General features: G+C 45.2%; 1 protein-coding gene across 23 annotated transcripts in view; it reads right to left on the bottom strand.

Moving 5' to 3' along the window:
• The window catches only part of PHF21A (PHD finger protein 21A), a 190,750-nt gene extending 189,501 nt beyond the window's left edge, over positions 1-1,249 (bottom strand). For 10 of the 23 annotated variants that reach the window (XM_054524404.2, XM_054524396.2, XM_054524413.2 and 7 more), the window contains exon 1: positions 701-1,230. The gene's annotated coding sequence lies outside the window, so the exon portion shown is untranslated. Of the gene's footprint in view, positions 1-700 lie in introns of all 23 variants that reach the window. The other 13 variants (XM_063728450.1, XM_063728456.1, XM_063728447.1 and 10 more) reach the window with 4 other exon arrangements.
• Between the last annotated feature and the right edge of the window lie 24,240 nt (positions 1,250-25,489).

Raw genomic sequence — 25,489 nt, 5'->3', positions numbered from 1 at the left:
AAAAATTTTTTTTAATTAAATAAATAATCATAATAAAAACTTCCCCCCGACAGCATCCCGGGGTGGGGTGGGGGGTATGGAGGAGCCCCAGCTACCTTCCCCGGGCCGAGGGACAGCCGAGGGGGGGCGGGCGAGGCTCCGTGCCCCCCGCCCCCGCCCGCAGCCCCCGGCCGGCCCCCCGCCGGGACAATGTGACGCCCCCTCCCCGCCGCCCCCGGCACGCCGCCTCTGTCACCCGCTCCGGCCCTGCACTCTGCGCCCAGGCTCCCGAGGCTGCTCATAAACTTACTTCCAATTTATCCTGGGGAGGGGTGGAGGGCAGAGGGGAGGGGGGGGGGGAGCCAAGGTTTTCCCATTGTCTTTTTTTTCGGGGGGGGAAGGTATGGGAAGGGCACGCAGGGGGGCGCCCCGAAGGGGAAGTTATTGCTCAAATCTCAAGTTGACTGAGGGGTCCTGACGAGAACACCCCCCTTTCCCTCCTCCCTCCCACACACCCCTCCCCTCCCCCTACCTCCCCCCACAACAAACTCCAAGCAGGCAGCCCCTGATCCTCCCAGAGACAAACACCAGCGACAAGACAGAGGGAGAGAGGAGAGAGGCAGAGGGGGAAGGGGGAGGGAGGGGAAATAGAGCTACTCCAGAAAAAAAGAGAGAGAGGAGAGTGAGGAGAAGAGAGAATGGAAAAGCTGGGATACTGCACCCTCCTGCTGCTGGCTGGCTGTCCCCCCTGGCAGCTGGAGGCAGGAACTCTGAGCAGGAGAAGCAGGAGGAGGAGGAGGAGGGAACTCTTCTTCATGGGGAGGGAGGGAAGAAGCTGGAGCTGCTGCTGCTGCTTCTGCTGCTGCTCTGGGCCTCTCGCACTTTTTACATATTAGTGTGTTAAGATGGTAGGTTGTTCCCTTCTCCCTCCTCCTCCTCCTCCTCTCCTCTCCTCTCTCTCACTCACTCTCTCTCTCTCTCTCTCTGGGCTGTTTCTTTCCTCCTCTTCCCCAGGCAAGGGGGGGTGGGGAGGAGGGGGTTGGGGGGAGGAACTGGATCCTCCTCCTCCTCCAGGAGGGACACACACAGGCCCCGGGCCGGAATCGGGAGGGGGGAATCAGAGCAGCAGGAGAGAAACTGTGGGAGACAAACAAGCCCAACTCTTCATCCTCCTCCTCCTCCTCTCAGCAGCAGCAGCGAGCACCACCAGCCCATTCACCACCCGGCCCCGGGCCGCAGCACCTCCGCCGCCTCAGCCCGGGGATCCCTCCGCCCAGGCCCAGACACACTCGCCCGCGCGGGAGCCCGCCGCGCGGCCCCGCCGGCCCGCCGCCGCCGCCGCCGTGCGCGCCCCCGCCGCTCCCGAGAGCCGGGCGAAAGGGACTGGGGCTGGGAAAGCGGGGACGAGGGCGAGGGGAGAGGAGGCGCCGGGGGAGAGCGGGCCGCGGTGGGGAGGGAGGGGGCCGCCGGGCGGAGTGGTACGGCGGCCGGCCCGGGCCCCCGCGCCTCGGCCCGCGGCTCCCGGGACGCTCGGGTCCCCCCACCGGGGGCGGTGGGGCGGCGGCGGGGGGGGCGCGATGGGGGCCCGCGGCGGCGCTCGGGCGGGCGGACTACTTGACGTGTCGGTGCGGCGAATTTATTTCACTTTGCCTAAGGAACGGGGTGTGCTGCGGCACCCATTGCCTAGGGAAAAAACCCGGATGTAAAGTGAGTGAAACTAAACTAGAGTGAAGTAGGGCAGCGGCAGCCAAACTCCAGTGCAGCGGCGGCGGCGGCGGCGGCGGTGGTGGTGATGGGGCCGAGCACCGAGCGGCGGCGAAGGCGGCCAAACTCCGGGGCCGCCGCAATCCCGGGCCCGTGCAGCGCCGCAGCTCGACTCCCGTGCAGCCGCAGCCGAGGCGAGGCCGGAGCCCGCGGCGGCCCCCCCAACTCCGCGGCCCGAGCCCAACTCCCCCCTCCCGCCGGCGGGAGCTGCAGAGGGGCTCCAGAGCGGCCCCAACTCCCTCCAGTGCAACAGCAGTTTGAAGGGGGGGGGAAAGAAGCCGTGAGGGGCAGGAGCGAGGAGAAGTGATGGGGAAGCACTGCAATGGGGGAGCGTGGTCCAGGCAACAGGAGAAAGATGCAACCTCAAGTCGAATGCAACATGCAATCCCCGGCCGCCGCTCTCTCGCTCCCTCCCCTCGCCACCCCGCCCCCTTTCCAAATAACTACCCTTGAACCACTTTATTAGCAGTACTTAGTCCAGCACTCGCTCCCGGGAGGGGCATGGGACGGGGGCCTTCGCTCACCTTTATTTATTGCTGCTTTCTCCCCCCTCTCCATGTTTTTTATTCCTAAGTTCTTTTGTTCTAAGGGGGATGATGGCATTTACTTTTCTGCTTTGTGTAGCAGGGCAATCACTGGGAATCGGCCACGTATAATCCGGCGGTTTGTCATATTTTATTAGTGAAAGTATTTTATGCCTATTCTACCTCCAAGGACTGTAACATGGAGAACTGCAGGGAGGAGAAAAACATCAGAAGAATTCTTGTTTTGAGAGATTTCTTGGCGGGGCGGGGGAGGGCCTTTTTTTTTTTTTTTTTTTTTGGAGGAGGTTTATTTAGATTTTCGAATCGATAGTTTTCAACTTGAAGCTTAACGTTTTTGTATGGATGTATTACCGGATTCTAAACCCCCAACCACAATAAATTTTTTAAAAGTAAAAAATCCTAGATTAAAAAAAAAATCCCTACTGGACAGTGATATTATCTGTTCTGTGCAGCACTCTGGACTTAACATAGTGTTGGCCTTCGAATGTTAAATAACAACCCCAACCTCAACTGAATACAAATGGGGGGGTGGGGGTGGTTTTGTTTTTAAGGCTCAGCACTTTTGTAGCATCTGCCACTACGCATTTTCCAGGCATTGATTAGCCATGCAACTCCCATAGGCATGAAGTCCAGTTTTTGCAGATAAAGAGCAACAGTGGTGAGATGATTTGCCCAAAGTCAAAGTGAGTCATTCGCAGAACCAGAAATAGCCTTGGACTTTACTAGTCACATCTTTTCCATTAAATAATATTTCTATTACCTTGTTATGTATTTTCACAAGAGGTGCTTTGAGATCATTGGATATGAAGGTATTTTTTTACTTTCGTGACCTGCAAAATTAAGTTTAGTTTCTCAAGAAAAAGCAATTTTTAAAAATTCTGATTCTTAAAAAATAAAATATGGACTTTATGGTACATGTGTAGGCCATTTAGTAGTCTGAGCTTTATGTTAAAAAAATTCACAGCAGAGAAAGTGTAAGAGTTTGAGAGTGAAAATGAAAATTCCTATAAATGATTCAAGAAGCCTGGATGAACTCATAATGTTGTGAAACTAAACCCATAACGCAGTCAAGATGAATAACGGGAGGAAAGGTTGGGTAGTAAGACCCAGCTTTACCATCTAGAGCTAACTGTAATGTATTTAAAATGAGGGAGGGGGTCTTTCAAGCTGGACCCACTGGCCAGTCACTGGAACTATAACCTAATGGTGTGATTTCAAATCATCCCAGGCTATCAACATTTTTTCATAGAAAGACTGCTTTGGTGTTCTTTCTGGAAAAGGTAAAATTTTTTTTGGAATTTCATAGAAAAAAATCCAGAACCTCAGATTGTATCATGCTATAGAACTGGGGTTAGCAAACTTTTTCTGTAAAAGCCCAGATAGTAAATATCGTAGATTTTGCACCACATACAGTCCCTGTCACAACTTCTCCACTCTATGTTGTTATAACCCAAAAGCATCTATACGACAACATGTAAATGAATGAGTCTGGCTATGTCTAATAAAATTCATATTTATAGGCCTTGACATTTGGGTTTAATGTACTTTTCACATGTCTTGAAATATTCTTTTGATTTTTTTCAGTCATTAAAAAAATTTTTAAAAAAACACCACATTCCCAGTTTGGGGACTTCACAAAACCAGGCAGTGAGCTGGATGGGGCCCACGGGCTGTCATTTGCCAATCCCTGCTATAAAAAAAGACTTAAGGTGGACTAGCCACAGTTCAGGTACCAAAGGGTGCTTGGTTATTAAGATGCGTGGTAGCAACCAAAAATCGATGTTATGCAAAGTCGTTGTCTAAATATTTAATTAAAATATTTTTAGCTGAATATAGGAGTGTCTAACACTCCTGTAGCTACCAAACTTAATGGAAAAAAAAATACTCTGGAAGTATTGCTCCTTCAGCTAAGGCACTTTGAGGCCGGTTACTTAATCTCTGTTAACAGCCTCAGTTTTCCTATCTTGTAAATTGCAGCTTAGAATACCTACTTCCAGCCCTGGGCAAGGTGTTGCATGCCTGTAATCCCAGCACTTTGGGAGACCGAGGCTGGCAGATCCCTTGAGCTCAGGTGTTCAAGACCAGCCTGGTCAACATGGTGAAACCCTATCTCTACAAAATGTGCAAAAATTAGCCGGGCATGGTGCCACGTGCTTGTAGTCCCTGCTACTCTGGAGACTGATGTGGGAGGATCACTTGAGCCCAAGGGGTTGAGGCTGCAGTAAGCTGAGATTGCTTCACTACACTCCAGCCTGGGTGACAGAGTGAGGCCCTGTCTCAAAAACAACAACAAAAACCCTACTAAGTAGGGCTCTCGAGAAGACTGAATAAAATAATTCATGTAACGTGCTTAGCACAGTCCTGGCACATAGAACTGTGTAATGCATTTTCACTGTGCCCTTAAATTCATTTTCTTAGTTAACATAACTCAAGAGGGTGAACAGGTGGCATCCCAGTAATTTGATGGTGCAGATGTGCATGTGGGATTCAGGGACTCTGGTGTTGATTGAAGATTGTGAGGCTGGCATTATAAGCTTTGGTGGGTCTTTCTCAAGCTCTCAGCATCTCTGTGTGCTTGGCACAGGCACTTTGTGGGCACACACTAGCTCTGTGGCCTTATACAAAATACCTAGGCTTTCTGAACCCTGGTGTTCCTTAAACATAAAGATAATACCTTGTGAGATTGTTGTAAGGGCTAAATGGCTTAAGTGTTAAAGGAAAAAAAGATAATTAGTATGTTAGCGGAAATTCCAGAAATAAGCTAGAAATTGAAAGTTTACTATCAAAAGCTTTGAGGTAAATCATTCAACTTTTAGACATGAATGACATAGCAGGTGCACAATAACTTAAAATTTGCTCTCCTGCCACCTAGTTACCCTTCCAAACCATTTAATTGCCATCAAAACCCTGTTGAGCAGTCCAGGCGCAGTGGCTCAGGCCTATAATCCTAGTACTTTGGGAGACAGAGGCAGGAAGATCACCTGAGGTCAGGAATTCAAGACCAGTCTGGGCAACATAGCAAGACCCCATCCAAGCTACCAGTGGGGAGCTGAGATGGGAGGATCACTTGAACCAAAGTGTTAAAAGCTACTGCAGTGAGCCACAATTGGACCACTGCACTCCAGCCTGGACAACAGAAGGAGACCCTGTCTCAAAATGAAAAAACAAAAAACAAAAACTTGAACAAAGGTTAAAACTCAAATCTTCAATGTTATTAAATATCAAATGTGCAGTTTTAAATTTTTGTAAAAGTACTCAAATTAGTATTTTCTCACATATTCCTGCCTCCTGTTCTATGCTTCAAGAAGTTATCCAAACTCCAAGATTAGAAAACTACTTACAGTTTTCTTCTTGTATTTTTATGGTTTCTATTTTTTCTATTTACTTTGCTACATTTATCTTTAAAATTTTTTTGGTGCGAGATATGAGGTATGAATCTAAATAACTTTTGTTCAATAAAAAGTATTTAATTAGGCCGGGTGCGGTGGCTCACTCCTGTAATCCTAGCACTTGGAGGCTGAGGCGGGCAAATTGCCTGAGCTTGGGAGTTCAAGACCAGCCTGGGCAACATGGTGAAACCCCATCTCTACTAAAATACAAAAAATTAGTCGGGTGTGGCAGCAGGCGCCTGTGGTCCCAGCTACTCGGGAGGCTGAGGCAAGAGAATCGCTTGAACCCAGGAGGCGGAAGTTGCAGTGAGCTGAGATTGTGCCACTGCACTACAGCCTGGGCAACAGAGCGAGACTCCATCTCCAAAAAAAAAAAAAAAAAGGATTTAATTAATATTAATATTGGGATTCTATGGGACAATGTAAAATGCCACTCAAAATAATAAAATAGCTTCCTTCCTATTTGCACTATTAGTCTAATGCAAAGACACTGTAAATATAGAAAAAAGATAATAGGCATTACATATTATTATAAAGAGTCCTTATATACTATAATAGAGAATGAATTTTTCTTATTTTACAGTTTTATACTAGCACAGCACATAACCACACCCATGGATATTAAGGTATTTTTGTACATGTATATGATTGTCTCTGATGTTCTGGAACTTTACAGTATTTCAAATAAAGCAATGAAACCCCCCCTGGAAAGGACTAATTGATGGCTTTCTCATCCAACCCGGCCCGCCTTCCCACTTCACTCAACCACTATCCTGTTTTCTGCTCCAGGCTCAAAAGTAACCTCATTATCTCTTAAAAGGTCAGCCTAAAGAAGATTTGAACTCTGTCTGAAAACCTAGGAGTTCTATTTCTTCACTGAGGCAGGAAAGTAAATATTAGAATTCATCAAGTCTTCTTTTTCTAATTCTTATTGGGCTGGAATAAATGAAAACCTGGCTTGTACCAACAAAGTGCTTAAATAAGTAGAGAAGACATATCAATGTGATTTTTAAAGAATTATGACAGAAAATCCCCAGTGACTAGCAGAAGTTGAATGTACTTTCTTTCTCCCCACTGTCTCGATGGTTTCTGATCTTTTTGAAAAATCTTCACTGTAACTGTCTTGTGTGTGCATTTGTGGTAGGCCAAAATCATAATTGGAAATGGGTCAGATATAACTTGTAAATGTATATTGGTAGATAAACAGTCCACTCTAGAGAATACCTTCAATTTCATTACTTTGCTGTAATCTCCAAGGTCAAGTCAATCCTAAGTAATTTCAGTTGTGTGTGTGTTTAACAGCATTCACTAGACCAGGGCTCCTCAACCTCAGCACTAGTGACATTTTGGGCCACATAATTTTTTTGTTGTAGGGGGCACTGTAGGACTTTTAGCAGCATCCTTGGCTCTAGAGGCCAGTAGCAGCTCCCCAACAGTTGTGACAACCAAAAGTATCTCCAGGCATTGCCAAATATCCAGTGTGTATAGGGTGAGGGTGGAGTCCAGTGGGAGGAGTGTAAAACTGCACTTGGGTTGGGTTTGTTGGGAGGGGATGGTTGAGAACCACAGAACTAGACTAAATGCCATGGAGAGATTCACGTGTGCATTTGTATGTGTGTGACTCTACCCTCCAAGAAGCAGATCCTGATCTCTTTTCCAGAAGTAACTGATGCAGATCAGGGGCCTGGGCTGGACCTGTTTGTTAGGAACTAAAATGGCTGCAATTAGAGCTGTAGAAATGTCTGCCTTAAAGCTGCTGAACTGCTAAATGTATCACAGGGATATTTTTCCAAGACTAGGGATTTGAAAGAATTTTATCATCTTGTTATTTCCACCTTCAATGTCTAGTCTTTGATATCTATTATCAACATAAATAAATTACATTGTGGGCCTGAGCAATGGTGTTATCTAGTTTAAGGTGTTACCAGATTTGGAGGCTGAGAAACTGCGAGTGAGTCTGGGTTCTGCAAATATCCAACTAAACAGAAAATAATAATACTTAATCGACTGGATTGTTTTGTTTTTGTTTTTTTTTGACACGGAGTTTCGCTCTTGTTGCCCAGGTTGGAGTACAATGGTGCAATCTCGGCTCACTGCAACCTCTTCCTCCCAGGCTCAAGCGATTCTCTGGCCTCAGACTCCCTAGTAGCTGAGATTACAGCCGCCCGCCACCACGCCTGGCTAATTTTTTGTGTTTTTAGTAGAGACAGGGTTTCACCATGTTGGCCAGGCTGGTCTGGAACTCCTGACCTTAGGTGATCCGCCCACCTCGGCCTCCCAAAGTGCTGGGATTACAGGCGTGAGCCACCACACTCAGCCTCACTGGATTGCTTTGAGGGTCCAAGCAGTTAAAGGGAAGTTAGCAGGGCTTATTCTTGAGGAATTAGTAAAACTGGAATCAAACAGTCCCGGGTTGACCTTGGACAAATGATGCACTATTGTAAGCTGCAGTTTACTTATGTGCAAAATGCAGAAATAATCATATTACTTTATAGAGTTGTTATGGAGGTTAAATGAGATAATGTGTGTCATACGTGCTTAATAAATATTACTTTGGTTCCTGGTAATTTGTATCACATTGCACAATTACGTATTTTATTTTTATTATTTCTTTTCTGTGAGCATTGAAACCTGGAAACCTGAAAAACTAATTAGTATACCTATATGAGTGAAACCCTGTTTGAAATATATTACATCCCAAATTCCAACCAAGTGAAAGCAGCTTTAAACTGTAGTATAAAACCTTCTGTCTTCCAAGTGAAATCAGTTAAGGCACATGTTTCTTACAATAACATAAGGTTCTCCCCTCATTGAAATAATGTTCTAATAAGTTTTTTACAACCTCTGTATTACATAAAGCACATGGGGTCAGACATAGCATGCCCAGCTAGCAGTTTGTCCAGTCATAAACATTTAAATATGACTAGGTGTTATCCCAAAATTCACCTTTCCCCAAAGCACTGCCAAATTGCATTGCAGTCCTAAAACTGAGCGCAGGTGGTGAGATACTCAGGGATCTGACAGTATCTTTTACATAAACTCTTTAATTGAAGTACAACATTCATAAAGAGAAGTGAACAAATCACAAGTTGTACATTTTCGTAAATTTTCACAAAGTTAACACACCTATACAGAGGTGTTTTCGAAGGTTAGAGAATTCTGTAATAAACATGTGTTTTATCTTTGGGGCGCGGAGGTAGAAAGGGGTATCACGAATCTGAAAGAAGACGGTGGAGATTTCCCAGACAAGATAGTAATTGCCTTTAATATGCAAATGTGATTTTGAATTATCAAATGGAGATATTGCAGAATGATAAATTGGAATCAGATTACCAATGCAAAAGTTATATCACCATTTGCCACTTGATGTATTATCTTGGACAATTTACTTCAAGTGCCTCAGTCTTCTCATTTGTTAAATGGGGAGAATAATAGGATTGTTGTTTGGATTAAGCAAAATAACATGTGTAAGGTTTGGGTGAGTCTGGCACGTAAGCTCTCAATAGAAGTAAATCATTTTCCATATAGTATGATGCCCCAAGGGATGAGAGAAAAGAAGTTATGGACATCTCAAGAATTCTTTTAGGAAAAAAAAAAAAAAAGGAAATTTTGCACAGCAAGGGAGCTGCATCAGAATAGCTAAGGGATGCTGCCACAGAGCCCCAGGACTCACACTAGCAAGGAGGGTATATCTGTGGGAAAGCCTATAGAATGAGAGAAAGCAGGGTATCTGGGGGCAGCAGGCAGGGTGATGAAACAAAAAGCTGTGAAGATAGCTCGGTTCTGAACAGAAAGCCATAGGAGTATGCCTAGCATCCAAACAGGACATGACCTGATTTTTTTTTTTAGAGACCAGAGTAAGGTCTAAGAGTGATTGCTTGTTTGATGTGGGTCTAGAGAGAGGAACGAGAGAAACTGCAGCCACAGTAATCATAATCCCAGAGGTCAGAGTCTTGAAAGGCCTGTGCACTAAAGGAGGAGGACTCGTTTAGGGCTTTATCCAAGGCCAAGTGACTGGAGCACCTTATAGCTTATGAATGACCTCAAATGTGTATCTTTAGGCCCGGCATTCCCTCACACTGCAATAAGATGTAAGTGCACATTTGAGTCAACCTGAATACTGAATGAGAGAAAGAGATACTACAATACCGAAGGGGAAAAGAATGGGGCAGACTGGGTCTCAGAACCGAGACCTGACAGAGGAGTCTCCCCCTTTGGATGATGGCAACAGGGAGTTCCCCCAAATCCAGCCAGTAACCTGATTTGTTACAGCTGGACCTTTGGGTCTCTCATTTCTTTTTGATTGTCTCAATCCTGTAAATGGTTTCTCATCTTTGAAAGGAGGCGATTTGGTTTCTCATTCCTTGATTGGTTGCAGGAGATCTATCAGCATACACAATCCAGAAGGACAATTATGGTGAAAAAATGTGACCCAGTGTTCTTACTTTCATGAAACATCTCTTGCTGATGGGTAAAGGATAGGAACTAAGCAGACCGGGGATGGCAAATCTGTGGGTTTCCCAGGGCCTAAACTTGACCTCAGAATCCTTCTCAACACAGTGCATCAGGCAGCCATTAGCAACTGTTTGGAGCTTGCCCAAGATACAAATCTATTTTGGCATACCTGGACTCAGCCCTGATATCTTGCTATAATTAATGCACCTTTCCTATCCACTTCTCCCAAGCCCAATGTAAAGGGTGTCAGATAGGAAATTATGCCCAGCTTCAGCCCTGCATATTTAAATTAAGCCCTGGATAGGTAACAATTACCTATTTAGGGAACTGTTCTCATATTTCTGAGTTTATAAGTGATTTATGACCTATAAATAGTCACATCAACCTCATTGCTGAATAATTTACATACTGAGGTCGTGCTCTTTGAATGAACCTGACACCCATTAGTGTTAAACCAACCAGCTGTGTGCATTCAAGCTAGAACACATGGAGAACCGCACCCCAAAGCAGTGGGAATGGAGAAGCAGAGGGCTTAGATTTTATTCTCTCATTTTAAGTCCAGCCAATTACTTTCTTTTTAGCCCCATTTTCTTTCTCTCTAAAATAGGATTTTATTTCCTCGTAAGCGGCAATGTTAGGAGAACAATTTAAATCATAAATGGGCCGGGCACGGTGGGTCACACCTGTAATCCCAACACTTTGAGAGGCCGAGGTGGGCAGATCAATTGAGACTAGGAGTTCGAGACCAACCTGGCCAACATGGCGAAACCCCATCTCTACTAAAAATACAAAATATTAGCTGGGCATGGTGGCATGTGCCTGTAATCCCAGCTACACGGGAGGCTGAGGCAGGAGAATCACTTGAACCCAGGAGTCGGACATTGCAGTGAGCTGAGATTGCACCACTGTATTCTAGCCTGGGCGGCAGAGAGCGACTCCGTCTCAAAAAAATAAATAAATAAATAAAAGTTTTTTATGTTTTCAAGGTTCTCAGAACTCAAAACCTTAAGACAAAAAGCATCATTTTTGGAGCTGTATCCTTCTTTGATGAAAGCCTTATTATCCTAGCGCTAAACAGAGATTAATAATTTGTGTTTTACACTTCATTATGCAAAAAAAAACCCAAATTACTTCAGCACTATAATGTTGATGAGATGGGAGGGGTACAGTCCACATTGTTCCTGCCTGTAAAATGGACATGCCATACCATTCATTTCCCTCTCCTTGCTTACAGAGAACTGATGAGATAGAAGTTGCAGATGACCAAGTTTACTGAAAACGGGTGCTGTGAGTGAAAGAAAGAGGAATGGATTAAATTTAAAATGACACTACTTCAGCCATCTCGGCATCTAGGTTGGTGGACAAAACTAGAGGTAATAGTAGGTTGGGGGCTTGGGGCTAAGAATTGCATTGGTGGATATGGAGATGACACAGAGAAGAAGGGACCTGAAACATTATGTTCTAACCTCGTGACAGTCAGAATTTAAAAACAAGAAACATATTCCAATAGCCACTTGGAGAGTTTTGACTCCCTGAAGGTACAGGTATTATGAGTTTCAGAGCAACAAACACTTTAATACTAGTTCCTCAATTAGCGTAAGTATAAACTTATTATTTTTCCAAGTACATTGAGTTGTCGCTGTTCATCTAATAGAAAAGAAAAACTCATTCCAATTCCAATCTGGATGAATATTGTATTTCCTTTGATAAACATCAGTGGGTTGATGGGAATGGATTCATTTCAAGTGGAAATGCTCAGACCTAAGCTTTGTGACTAACTGTGCCTAAAGACAGCTCATTTCATACTGGAGTGTCCTCGCCTCAGCAGCTTAGGCAAAACCAAAAAGATCACAGAGCAAAACCAATGGAGAGTATGACAACATTAACACAGAAATTTTATGTTCACATGTTATTGGAACCTAATTCAATTTACGAAAATGTTGTTTTAAAGAAACGTGTTTTGTCCTGAGTAATTGTGAATAACCAGAAAAATCAAACAAACAAATAAAATATGACCGTAGCCAATACAAGTGGGCCCTGTTTCCAGTTTTTAAAAATGAACTCTTGAAATGAAGGTGGGCTGGACGTGGTGGCTCATGCCCGTAATCCCAGCACTTTGGGAGGCCGAGGCGGGCAGATCACCTGCGATCGGGAGTTCGAGACCAGCCTGACCAACGTGAGAAACCCCATCTCTACTAAAAAATACAAAATTAGCCAGGTGTAGTGGCGCATGCCTATAGTCCCAGCTACTCGGGAAGCTGAGGCAGGAGAATCGCTTGAACCTGGGAGGCAGAGGTTGCGGTGAGCCGAGATTGCGCCATTGCACACCAGCCTGGGCAATAAGAGCGAAACTCTGTCTCAAAAAAAAAAAAAAAAGAAAAAAAGAAAAGAAATGAAGCTGTGTTCAGATATAATATTTTCCATTAAAGTTTTTATTTTTGATTTTACCAAACGTATAATTTCAGGGAAATTGGATCTTCATTGCTGATTGGATTTCATGGAAATAGCTCCCAAAGCTATAAATTTAAGTTTCTCTGTTTTCTCAGGTGCATTTAGCTTTTTGACACATCAGGGTGTCTTAAATTTCTGTGCTCTGGGAATCCAGGTCCCAGTTCTGCTATTAGCTAGTTGTGCACTTGAAAAAGTCACTGACTTAACAGGCTTCCGTTTTTTCATCTTAAAATATCTGTATCTTATCATACCAGGGTAGTTGATTTAAAGTAGGAATCCCTAACATTTTCCTAATAAGTATTTTTTTCTCATGGCGGCTTATTGTTAATTATTAACGGTAAAAATAACAACTGCCATTTACTAAGCATTCTGGGCCAGATGTTTTGTACATATTTAAAATTTTATAGATAAGAAAACTGAGGCACCAAGGGGTTAAGTAAATTGCCTAAGGTCACATAAATAGTACATGGCAAAACTGGGATGCCTGCCCACAGCTACTTAGATTCAGCTTCTGCTTTCTAATGGGAATTCCCATGAGCCACAAGGAAGGAAGTGTGGGGCAGCACTAGGTTGAGATGAACCAGGCAAGGCCTTGAGGAGAATGGATGGATCCTGAGACAAAAGTCTCCACAGAAGAGCAACTCATTTTCTCTTTGGCAAAAAAAGAAGTCACTCTTCACCCTATATAACAAGATGCGTGGTATGATGGAAAATGTGAGTTTTGGAGTTGGAAAGGCCTGGGTTAGAATCTTCACTAAGTTTGATCAGGCTCAGTGGCTCATGTCTATAATCCCAGCACTTTGGGAGGCCGAGGTGGGCAGATCACTTAAGGAGTTCGAGACCAGCCTGGCCAACATGGTGAAATCCCACTCTACTAAAAATACAAAAAAAGTAGCTGGGCATGGTGGTGGACACCTGTAATCCCAGCTACTTGGGAGGCTGAGGCGGGAGAATTGCTTGAACATGGGAGGTGGAGGTTGCAGTGAGCCAAGATCATGCCAGTGCACTCCAGCCTGGGCAACAGAGCAAGACTCCATCTCAAAAAAAAAAAAAAAAAAGAAACTTCACTAAGTTACTACTTAGTTGAGGGGACTTGGACAGGTGACTTATGCACTCTTAGCCTCATATGTCTTATCTAGGAAATAGGACGGGATAGGATGTGAAATGAGAATAGGATAATAATATTGGCAGAGCTATTTTGGTGGGTAGAAATAATTCGTGCAAAGTGTCTTGAAGGCACATGAAGGCATACAGTACATGGCAGGCAAAATATCGAATCCTTCTGTAAGTGCTTTCCTAAAGTATGTTGTTAATAGGCATTAGGTAATAAAAAGAGAAAGGATGAAAGAAGTTTTAAGGGCGGGGATAGTTTGGCAGTCAAGTAAATCTGGGAGATGCTATTAAGCAAAGTTAAACTCCTTTACTGCAAGGCTTCTCAGAGCCTTTAAATTGCAAAGATGCAATAGGAATCTCCAAGAGGAAGCTTTTTCTCAATTTATTTTGAGTCTCAATTTATTTTGGCCCATTTTAATGGTGTCTCTTACAGGATTGGTGTTTCTGGGGGCACGTGTCAGGAAGCACTGATCTGGTGACTTTTGGAGGAAAAAGTTGGCTTACTCGGGTCCAGTCATCATGGTCCATTTACTGTTTTGTAGTACCTCCAAAACTGTCTCTCTTTTCTATCTATTTCTCCCTAAAATAGGATTTCTCCTCTTTACAAATGTCACAGAAGGAAGCTCTAAAGAGTGATTTCCAGCATCCATACAAGTGAAAAGTTCAGCTCCCAACAGGAGCAGACAACGTCCGCAAAGCAAACCAAGCAAGACCCATGGGGCCGAGGCATTAAGTGGTTTCTCAGGGTGGTGGAACGTGGCTGCTTCCCTGCTTCTCCCAGAGAAGCTTTAAACGTGCGGGTAACTCCCCAGACCACCAGAAGGCACCAACATCGGAAAAACAGACCCAGTCACTGGCCCAGAGAGTCAGAAATCAGCCCATCCAGGTGACCCCACTTAGTCTCCTGTTCATGCACTTGTCAAAGGCCAGCCCAGCCCAAGGAGGGGGAAAGAATTAGACAGAGGATCAGCTTTTTATTTTCATGTACAAAGCACTTGCCCTCGGGTTATAAATGTTATTGCATTTGTGTAGCACTTTACTGCTACCCTCAGCTTGCAAGCATCACAGGATCCCAGTGGCGGTACTTTCCTAACCCTTGATCAATAGCTTATTTCTATCGCCTTCAGTCCCAGCTGCCAATCCGTTCTGTAAAATGTGGGAGGCAGACTTCGCTGCTCTCCAGCTGTACATGTTATGAATGTAAATGGTGCAAGTAACATATGTGTTATATGTATGTGTATGTGTGTGCACTGAGTGGGGGACATGAGATTTTTGAACAAGGAATAACAAAAATGGGACCCTTGTTCTGGGAGACTCCCATAAAGCTGGGAGTTTTCTTTCTAGTTTCTCTCTCCTTTTCTCTCTTTCTCTCTCTCTGAAACGATGTGCTTGGTATTCTGTCATGTGGCAGGAGAAATTCTGTCTTAAGTTTCTGTGTTTTTATTTGATATATATTTGGGGGAAGGGGTGAAAAGTGGATAGAAAGATCTAAGTTCCAAGAAAGAAAGGGTCATGTCCATCTTATTTATCACCCCTGTAGTCCCAGCACCTACACTGAGCCTAGCACAAAATAGGTGCTCAGGAAGTATTTGTTGACTAAATGAATGAATTCAGGAATGGGAGGATAAGAAGGCCCAGAGCAATCCTCTGGAGCTGCCTGAGCAAAGAGGCAAAGGCCTTGTATTGCCGGCAGCAAGGGGGACCACAAAAGGTTTAATGGGCATCTACTTTATTTATTTTATTTTTATTTTTTGAGATGGAGTCTTGCTCTGTCTCCAGGCTGGAGTGCAGTGGCGTGATTTTGGCTCACTGCAACCTCCACCTCCTAGTTTCAAGCGATTCTCCTGCCTCAGCCTCCTGAGTAGCTGAGATTACAGGCACGCACCACCACACCCAGCTAATTTTTGTATTTTTAGTAGAGACAGGGTTTCACCACGTTGGCCAGGCTGGTCTCAATCTCCTGACCTCGTGATCCGACCACCTCGGCCTCCCAAAGTGCTGGGATTACAGGAGTGAGCCACTGCTCCCGGCCGGCATTCTACTTTATTTAAGGCTCACTCTAGGCGCCTTGGGAACCACAGAGAAATGAGATCATAAGCATAACCAGCTACTACTGTTCCAGTTTTCCAGGGAGTACAGTCAGCCAAGAAACCGCTTAGGGGACAAATTCCTCATCTCACCTTCTTTCCCTCACCTCTGAAGCTAGTTTTAAGACAAACCCACCCTAGGAGACACTTTGAAGGATGAAGGAGGACCCCAAAGCTCCGTGACATTCTCCAGCTCCAGGAAAATGAGTCCATCTCGCGGTAAGACAGCCAGGACTGCCCTTGTCTGAACCTATGTCCTTGAGGCTCAGCCAAACCTCTCCTTCCGTGGCAGGGGATGTTTAGGTGACATTCTTCTCCCTGCCACTCAGCATCTTTTAAACAATCCTTCTCCACCTTGGGAGAATATGCATGAACTCACTGCAGTCTGGGACCACGGAAGCTGAAAATTGTCTTTCTCCCTGGGAGGGGAATTGGTCACAAGGGGAAAAACCGACCTCCCCTGAAAAATAAGAATCTGGGGCCAGGCGCGGTGGCTTACGCCTGTAATCTCAGCACTTTGGGAGGCCGAGGCAGGCGGATCACCTGAGGTCAGGAGTTCAGGACTAGCCTAGCCAACATGGTGAAACCCTATCTCTACTAAAAATACAAAACTTAGCCAGGCGTGGTGGCACGTGCCTGTAATCCCAGCTACTCAGGAGGCTGAGGCAGGAGAATCACTTGAACTCAGGAGGCGGAGGTTTCAGTGAGCCGAAATCGCACCACTGCATTCCAGCCTGGGCGAGAGAGCAAGACTTCGTCTCCAAAAAAAAAGAATCTGGGATGACTGCAAGTTCTTTCAGGCAAAGTTCTTTTGCTTGCCGTGGTAGAAATCCACGTCAAGTGGAATTAGTGAAGGAGGGACCTCGTTGGAAGGATATCAGGTATGTTGCAGGGCAGGGGCAGTCGGCTCAGAAGGACCGGGTACCACACCCTGGAAGATGGACTCCCCATGTATCCTCAGAAGCAGCGACACCCCACGTTTGGCTGCTGCCAGCTGCATTTAAGTTTCCTCAGCCTGCTCGCCCCAGCCTCGGGGGCCTGTGGTGGGAGGCGAGGAGGTTGGCACGGCCCCTTGGCTCTGCAGCACACCGCCTGTAGTGCACCATGAATTAATATTTTTAATAAATCCTGTAATCATCTTGTGAACAGAACATTTTTGTGGCACTGTGTTTTTCCGTGTTAAAAGCATTAATTTGTTCAATATAAACATTAAAAATATACCATCGTTTCTGTAACCTCGTTTCTTCATTTCTTCATGGAAAGTGAGCTCTAAGGCCCCAACTAAGAGATGCGCTTGGCTTTGTGTAGCCACCCCAAGTGGCCAGCCAGACTGCTGCCAGCTCTCAGACCCGGGTTGGAATGTCTAGGAGTGACACTCTGACCTGCTCAGCTTAGGAGAGAGGTTCAACCAGCACAGCTAACTGTTAGACCGCAAGCTCCCTTTTCCACGCAAGGGAAAAGGAGTCATTATGGGCTGGACAGACACCCACAATGTGTCTGCAAGATTATCCTCTTCCTGGGCTCACCCTGTGCAGAATCTCAGATACTACAGGTCTCCAACCAGCTGAGCAGGGGACTCCCAGGACTGTGGAATCTCAGGAGAGCTCACCTTGCAGCTAAACTTTCCTAAGTGTGTACGACCCTGCTTCCTCCCAATTCTTGTCTCTCTAGTACATTGCTATTTTCTCTTGATCCTGAAATTTTTTTATGTGTAATGTTCTGTTTTATCATATGTTTTGCGTTCCCTCAAGTCCTTTGTGGCAGGACAAAAGACCGAAAAGTTGAATAAATATCGGGTTTGTACTTAATGTCATCAAATCAACACACATCTTGTAGGCGTCTCAGGAGTCTAGCCAACCTCCAAGAGGGCTTGGTCCAAGTTAGACTTAATTTGTCCTTCCTCCTTCCCTCCCTCCCTTCCTTCTTCTCTCCCTCTCTCCCTTCCTCCCTCCTTTCTTCCCTTCTCCCCTCCCTCGCTATCTTTCTCTTTGCTTCCTTTTTTTTGTTTTCTATGAGTAACTTTTTTTGTAGAAGCAATACAAATATCTTTAAAAACCTTTTTTAAACACTGAAGTATGACCAATAAAATAAAAATGATTCAAATTCCCACCACATCCCCCTCAAGAGGTAATTACTATTCATATTTTGGTCTACAACTTTCTAGATAATTTTCAGTAAAATTAGCCTCATGGTGAAAATAATCCTACTATATCACTAACTTATATCCTATTTTTTAACTTGGCAGTATGTTATGTTTCTTTGCACATCATTGCATTTTCTTTTGGAAACATTTTATTTTCTAAACTGGAATCAAATTTCTTTTTTCTGATATATAAAATATTTAACCAATACAGAGAAATAAAGAGTCCCTCATAAACCCACTTCCTAAAAACAGTCACTATTAATTTTTAAAATCCTTCAAGTTTTTATGTATGTGTAAACATACATTTATATAGACAGACTCCTAACACATTGCTGGATGGTGTTTGGTAAACTGCTTTTTCCTTCTTAACACTAGATCATGAGTATCTTCCCACATCAATACATAGGATGCATCATCGGGCCGGGCATGGTGGCTCATGCCTGTAATCCCAGCACTTTGAGAGGCTGAGGTGGGCAGATCACCTGAGGTCAGGAGTTTGAGACCAACCTGGCCAACATGGTGAAACTCTGTCTCTACTAAAAATACAAAAATTAGCTGGGCATGGTGGCATGCGCCTGTATTCCTAGCTACCCAGGAGGCCGAGGCAGGAGTATCACTGGAACCCAGGAGGCAGAGGCTGCAGTGAGCCGAAAAGAATGCATCATCCTTCTTGATGGCTACATTGAATTCTATTACGTTGAATAAATGGACCATAATCTCTTTAACCAATCACCTCTTGTTGGAAACATATTCTAATTTTTCAATTTTTCACTATTATAAGGAATTATTATTTTTTCAATTTTTCACTATTATAAGGAGTACTGTACTAAGCATCACCATGTGTGCTTCTTGGTCATATATCTGATTACTCCTTTAGAAAAAAATTCCTAGAAGGAAGATTGCTGAGAAAAAAAGGATACATCTTTTAAAATTTGATCATATCAATAAATGGTCCTCCAGAAAATTGCACCAATTTACATTTCACCAGTATGTATGAGATAAACTGATTTTCCACACCATCTCCAACATTGGCCATTATCACTCTTTTTTATCTTTGCCAGTAAGATGGCTTAAAATGAGATTTCATTTTGGTTTCAATCTGTAAGTCTTTGATTATCAGTGAGGTTGAAGCATGCTTTTATATCTTTATTTGTCCAATTTAGTTTATGAATTACCTATTCATGTGTTTTGCCTATTTTATTTTATAAAAGCATTCTTCTTTCCTTATTGATTGGTAAAAGTCCTTTATATATCAAGGCTATTAACCTTGACATCTATGTTGAAATTGTTTTTTCTCACTTAGTTCATTGTATCTTTTGCCATAGAAAGTTTTTGTTTTTATATGTTTGGTGGGTTTTCTTTTGAAATGGGGTCTCATTCTGTCACCCAGGCTGCAGTACAGTGGCACGATTTCAGCTCACTGGAACCTCTGGCTCCTGGGTTCAAGCTATTCTCCTGCCTCAGCCTCCCGAGTAGTTGGGACTACAAGTGTGTGCCACCATGCCCAGCTAATTTTTGTATTTTTAGTAGAGACGGGGTTCCCTCATGTTGGCCAGGCTGGTCTCAAACTCCTGACTTCAAGTGATCCACCCACCTCAGCCTTCCAAAGTGTATTTTTATGTATTTGTACCAGCCTGAGCAAACAAAAAGCCAAGCGACGGCCTTAAACCATACAATATTAGCTGTTTAGTTAACCTGAAATTCAGGATTGGTCTGGTGGTTCAGAGATGTCATCTGTCTCTGTATGTCCTTCAGATTTGCTGTTTAGTGTGTGTTGACAGTGCCTCCCCTCAGTGAGACAAAATGCCTGCCACACCTTTGAATATGACATCCTCGTACTCTGATTAGGAAGGATGAGGACAAAAAAAAAAAGAAGAGAATAAGGACAAAGAATTTTTTTGCCATCCCCTAGATCTACTATTTTCATCAGGGAGGAAATTCTTTCCCAGAAGGTCCCAGTAGATTTTTACTTACATCTCACTGGTAACCGATAGTGTGTGCTGTAATAATCAAACCTGCCAATCACTTCCTCTATGACTTGTGGCTTAACACCACGTTACTAAAAGACCTCCCTATCCCCAAATTCTTTTTCCTTTTTTTTTTTTCTTTTTTTTTGAGACCGAGTCTCACTGTGTTACCAGGCTGGAATGCAGTGGTGCAATCTCGGCTCACTGCACCCTCCGCCTCCTGGGTTCAAGCGATTCTCCTGAGTAGCTGGGGCTATAGGCGCATGCTGCCACACCCAGCTAGTTTTTGTATTTTTAGTAGAGACGAGGTTTCACCATGTTGGCCAGGATGGTCTCGATCTCTTGACCTTGTGACCCACCTGCCTTGGCCTCCCAAAATGCTGGGATTACAGGCATCAGCCACTGCGCCTGGTCCCCAGATTCTTTTAAAATGTAATCCACTACTATCTCCTAGGACTTTTGAGTTTTTGTTTCTTTGTTTTATTTCCAAATCCTTAAACTATCTGGAATTTATTTAGGAGTGTAGTAGGAGACAACTTTACTTTTTTTTCCAAAGGATATCCGATGTACGGATAACTTTTATTAAATAATCAATATTTTCCCCATGAAGTTGAAATATCATCTTCATTATTTACCAAATTCTCCTAAATTCATGGGTCTAGCTCCATGGATCTGTCTTTTCTTGCTCCAGTACCACAATGTTTTTCATCACTACAGTTTCATATCAGGTAGCACAAGTTATTCTTTCTTCGTTATTTTCTTGGCTACTCTTCATTTGTTTATTCTTCTAGATAAACTTTAGGATTAGTTTAAGTAGTCCCACCCACCCACCAACAAATGTTTCCTTTAGCATTTTGATTTGACTTACTTTAAACTTATAGATTAACTTTAGAAGGCTTCACATCTTTACCAATAATTAGTCTTTCCTCCCAGGATTTTGGACTGTGCCTCTCCTCTTTTCATCTTCTTTTATGCCCTTTAGCAAAGTTTTATCATTTCTTCATAAATATATTGCACATTTTTGTTAAGCTTATTTATTTGTATTTTATTTTTTATGCTGATTGTAAATGGGATATCTTATACCAATAGGAAAACTCAAGAAGGATCATTTATTCATTTCTTAAATATATTCTGTTTGGCTGGGCGAGGTGGCTGACGCCTGTAATCCCAGCACTTTGGAAGGCAGGGGCGGGAGGATCACCTGAGGTCAGGAGTTCGAAACCAGCCTGGCCAATATGGCAAAACCGGGTCTCTACTAAAAATACAAAAATTAGCCAGGCGTGGTGGCAGGCACCTATAATTCCAGCTACTTGGGAGGCTAAGGCATGAGAATCGCTTGAACCCAGGAGGCAGAGGTTGCAGTGAGCCGAGATCATGCCACTGCGCTCTAGCCTGGGTGACAGAGCAAGACTCCATCTCAAAAAAATAAATAAATAAAATAAAAAATATATATATTATATTTGGCTATGATTATTTGAAAATATTCCTTGATTTAATTTGCTAATATTTATTTGTCATTTATTTCCAAGAAAGGTAAGGATGAAATATTTTTATCCTTTGAAGGACTTTTATAATAATATTTGCAAAGTTTATAAATGAATCAGGGAACTTTCAGTCTTAACATTACTCTAGAAATGTATCATTCAACAAATACAGTAGCCACCAGCCATGTGCGGCAAATGAGCACTTGAAATGTGGCTACAGTGGCCCACTCCTGTAATCCTAGCACTTTGGGAGGCCGAGGCGAGTGGATCCCTTGAGTCTGGGAGTTTGAAACCAGCCTGGGCAACATGGCGAAACCCTGTCTCTACTAAAAATACAAAAAATTAGCTGAGCATGGTGATGCGTGCCTCTAGTCACAGCTACCCGTGAGGCTGAGGTGCCAGAATCACCTGAACCTAGAAGATCCAGGCCACAGTGAGCTGTGATTACGCCACTGCACTCCAACCTGGGCGACAGAGTGAGACCCTGTATAAAAAAGAAGAAGAAGGACAAGGAGAAGGAGAAATGTGGCTACTGCCAGTGAAGAACTAAATTTATTTTTATTATTATTTTGAGACAGGGTCTCTCTCTGTTGCCCAGGCTGGAGTGCAGTGGTGCATTCATTGCTCACTGCAGCCTCCAACTCCTGGGCTTGAGTGATCCTCCCACCTCAGCCTCCCGAGTTGCTGGGATTATAAAGCACATACGACCATGCCTGGCTAATTTTTCCTTTTTCTTTTTGTAGGGATGGAGTCTTGCTGTGTTGCTGAGGCTGGTCTTGAACTCCTGGCCTCAAGTGATCCTCCCACCTTGGCCTCTCAAAGTGCTAAGATTACAGGCATGAGCCACTCTCCCTGGACAATGTTATTTATCTTTAACATTTAAACTTAAAAACTGATGTTTGACTTAGTTACTGGAAAACGTTTAAGTATTTTGGAACAATGTAGGTATGTGAATCTGCTTTTCAACTGTAAATTTACTTTATAAAATCTAAGTCTTCAGAGATAAGTATTTCTGATGAAAATTTGGTGCCTGGATTGCGATACGCTGTAAGTATAAAATACACAGGGGTCGGAGCCGCCGGGGCGCGGGCAGCCCGGGATGTCCACCCCCTCCTCCTGTCCTGGATGGTTAGGACGTGCTTCCCCACCTGGACCTCCTCCCACCCGCTTCACCGTCCCCTCCGGTGCTCCTGCCTTCTGAAGAGGAGGCTCCTGGCTCCAATGGGGGCCTCACTTATTGCGGACTTAGAGCAGCTGCACCTGCCCCCGTCCCCACCCCCACCACAGGCCCCTGCGGAGGGACCTTCAGTCCAGCCTGGGCCAGATCCCCTCAGGCCCATGGAAAAAGAGCTGCCGCTTCCCCCAGCGGAGCCTGTTGAGAGAGAGGCGTCCACAGACATCCGTGCCTTCTGCCATATGACTGTGTCCCCCCAGGAGCTGGCTGTGAAGGCCATGAAGGGGCAGTACCATGTCCAGTTCTTCACGTGCCGTACCTGCCGCCGCCAGCTGGCTGGGCAGAGCTTCTATCAGAAGGATGTGCGACCCCTCTGCGAACACTGCTGCCAGGACACGCTGCAGAAGTGCAGCAAGTGTGGCGAGGTGGTCCGGGAGCACATCATCAGGGCCCCGGGCCAGGCCTTCCACCCCTCCTGCTTCACGTGTGTGACCTGCGCCCGGTGCATCGGGGATGAGAGCTTTGCCCCGGGCAGCCAGAACGAGGTGTACTGCCTGGACGACTTCTACAGGAAATTTGCCCCCGTCTGCAGCATCTGTGAGAATCCCATCATTCCTCGGGATGGGAAAGATGCCTTCAAAATCGAGTGCACTGGAAGAAACTTCCATGAAAATTGCTACAGGTATGAGGACTGCAGGATCCTCCTATCTATTGAGCCCACGGACCAAGGCTGCTACCCCCTCAACAACCATCTCTTCTGCAAGGCGTGCCACCTGAAGCAGAGTGCTACGGGGTGCTGCTGAGAGTGCCCGCCGGGTGTCAGGCAGTGAACGGACCGCTAGTCCCGGCTGGGGCCCTTCCCTGACTTGGTTTCCCTTCCTGACCTGCTCTTGCACACTTTCCTTCTGAGCCTCCATGGAGACCAGCCTGCAAATCGGCCCAGCCTTTCCAGGACACAGTGGGGCTGAGCGCCATCAGACCTTCCACTCCTCCTTTACCCTCCGAGCACCAGAAGGTTCCTGGACCATGAGCGTCGCCCCCAGAATTCCTTGCTGGCCCCACCCCACTTCCAGGGGAAAGCTGGGGGGAGTCTGCCGGGGACAATTGGACCCCTAGTGCTGACTGTAGCTGTCTGGTCGGGGTGCTGAGACCAGCATGGCTTTGCACGGTTGAGCTGTTTGAGGAAAAACTCCAAAGTCCCTTAAAAAGTGCTTTTTAGGCTGAACGCAGTGGCTCCAGCCTGTAATCCCAGCACTTTGGGAGGCCGAGGTGGGCGGATCACTTGAGGTCAGGAGTTCAAGACCAGCCTGGCCAAAACGGTGAAACCCCATTTCTACTAAAAATACAAAAATTAGCCAGACGTGGTGGCACATGCTTGTAGTCCCAGCTACTTGGGAGGCTGAGGCAGGAGAATTGCTTGAATGTGGGAGGCAGATGTTGCAGTGAGCTGAGCTTGCACAACTGCATTCCAACCTGGGTGACAGAGTGAGACTCCATCTCAAAAAAAAAGTGCTTTTGAAAATGTTGAGGTTGGCTGGGCGCGGTGGCTAACGCCTATAATCCCAGCACTTTGGGAGGCTGAGGCAGGTGGATCACCTGAGGTCAGGAGTTCGAGACCAGCCTGGCCAACATGGTGAAACTCTGTCTCTACTAAAAATACAAAAAATTAGCCAGTCATGGTGGCAGCTGCCTGTAATCCCAGCTACTAGAGAGGCTGAGGCAGGAGAATGGCTTGAACCCAGGAAGCAGAGGTTGCAGTGAGCCAAGATCCTGCCACTGTACTACAGCTTGGGCAATAAGAGTGAAACTCCATCTCAAAATAAAAAAAAAAAAAGAAAGAAAAAGAAAAGAAAATGCTGAGGTTGAAATGATGGGAATCAACATTCTTTGGATTTAGGAGAGACAGTGTAATAGCAAACACCTCCCCTTGGTTTGCACACGTACAAGAATGGGACCCATTGGGGGCACAGCCCTGGACTTCCTCACTCTGGAATGTGTGGTGCGAAAGTGGGGCTGCGGCCCAGGCCTAGGAGGAGAGGGTGGTCCACAGATATCCTGGGATGTTAGCAGCCCCCAATCTGCCTTCTGGCACCTCCTCCCGGGTGCTGTAGTGAGTCAGCAGGCATGGGGTGAGAGCCTGTTGCATGCTGGGCACAGAGCCGAGTGTGCCTCCTGCAGCCTTGAGAGGGGTCATGCACCACCCCACCCCCAAACACACACAAGCACTTCTCCAGGACGGTTCCAGGACAGATGTCCCTTCAGTCCCCTAGTTATGACCCCAAGACCCACTCGGGCCCTGTAACCCAGCCCGTCTTGTAACCACTGCCTCCTCAATGCCACATCTAGAAGATTCTTCTTCCCTTTGAAAGAGAGTCATCATCATTGCTTCATCACTTCTAAGACATTTTGCAGAGCATGGACAAGTTAAACAGAATGTGCTTTCCTCCCTGGGGTCTTGCTGTACCACAGGCTCCTGGGAAAACGTCACAGGGGCCGTGCACTGGGCAAGCTTCTCTGTAGAACCCCAGGGGCTTCAGCCCAGAGCACAGCATCTCACCCTAAGCCTGGAGAAGTGAGTCCTGAACTTCTGCATTCACAAACCACCTCCACAATTTTTATCATAACCAAAGGCCTCTTGTTCCATTATTTCACTTAAATCAACGTGCTATTTTGTTTTCACTCACTTCTGACTTTAGCCTTGTGCTGAACTGTGTATCCACACAGTTATGTTCACGTGGCAGTTATGGTTGTCTTCTTACACATGAAAATAAATGCATAACTGTTTAAAATATATGTATATATATACAAGCCGGGCGCTGTGGCTCACGCCTGTAATCCGAGCACTCTGGGAGGCTGAGAGGGGCAGATCACCTGAGGTCAGGAGTTTGAGACCAGCCTGGCCAACATAGTGAAACCCTGTCTCTACTAAAATTAGCTG

Source organism: Pongo abelii, chromosome 9, assembly GCF_028885655.2.
Source record: "Pongo abelii isolate AG06213 chromosome 9, NHGRI_mPonAbe1-v2.0_pri, whole genome shotgun sequence".
Lineage (NCBI taxonomy): Eukaryota > Metazoa > Chordata > Mammalia > Primates > Hominidae > Pongo > Pongo abelii.
The sequence above is the reverse complement of the archived record's forward strand: the minus strand, read 5'-3'. Positions and strand labels throughout refer to the sequence as shown.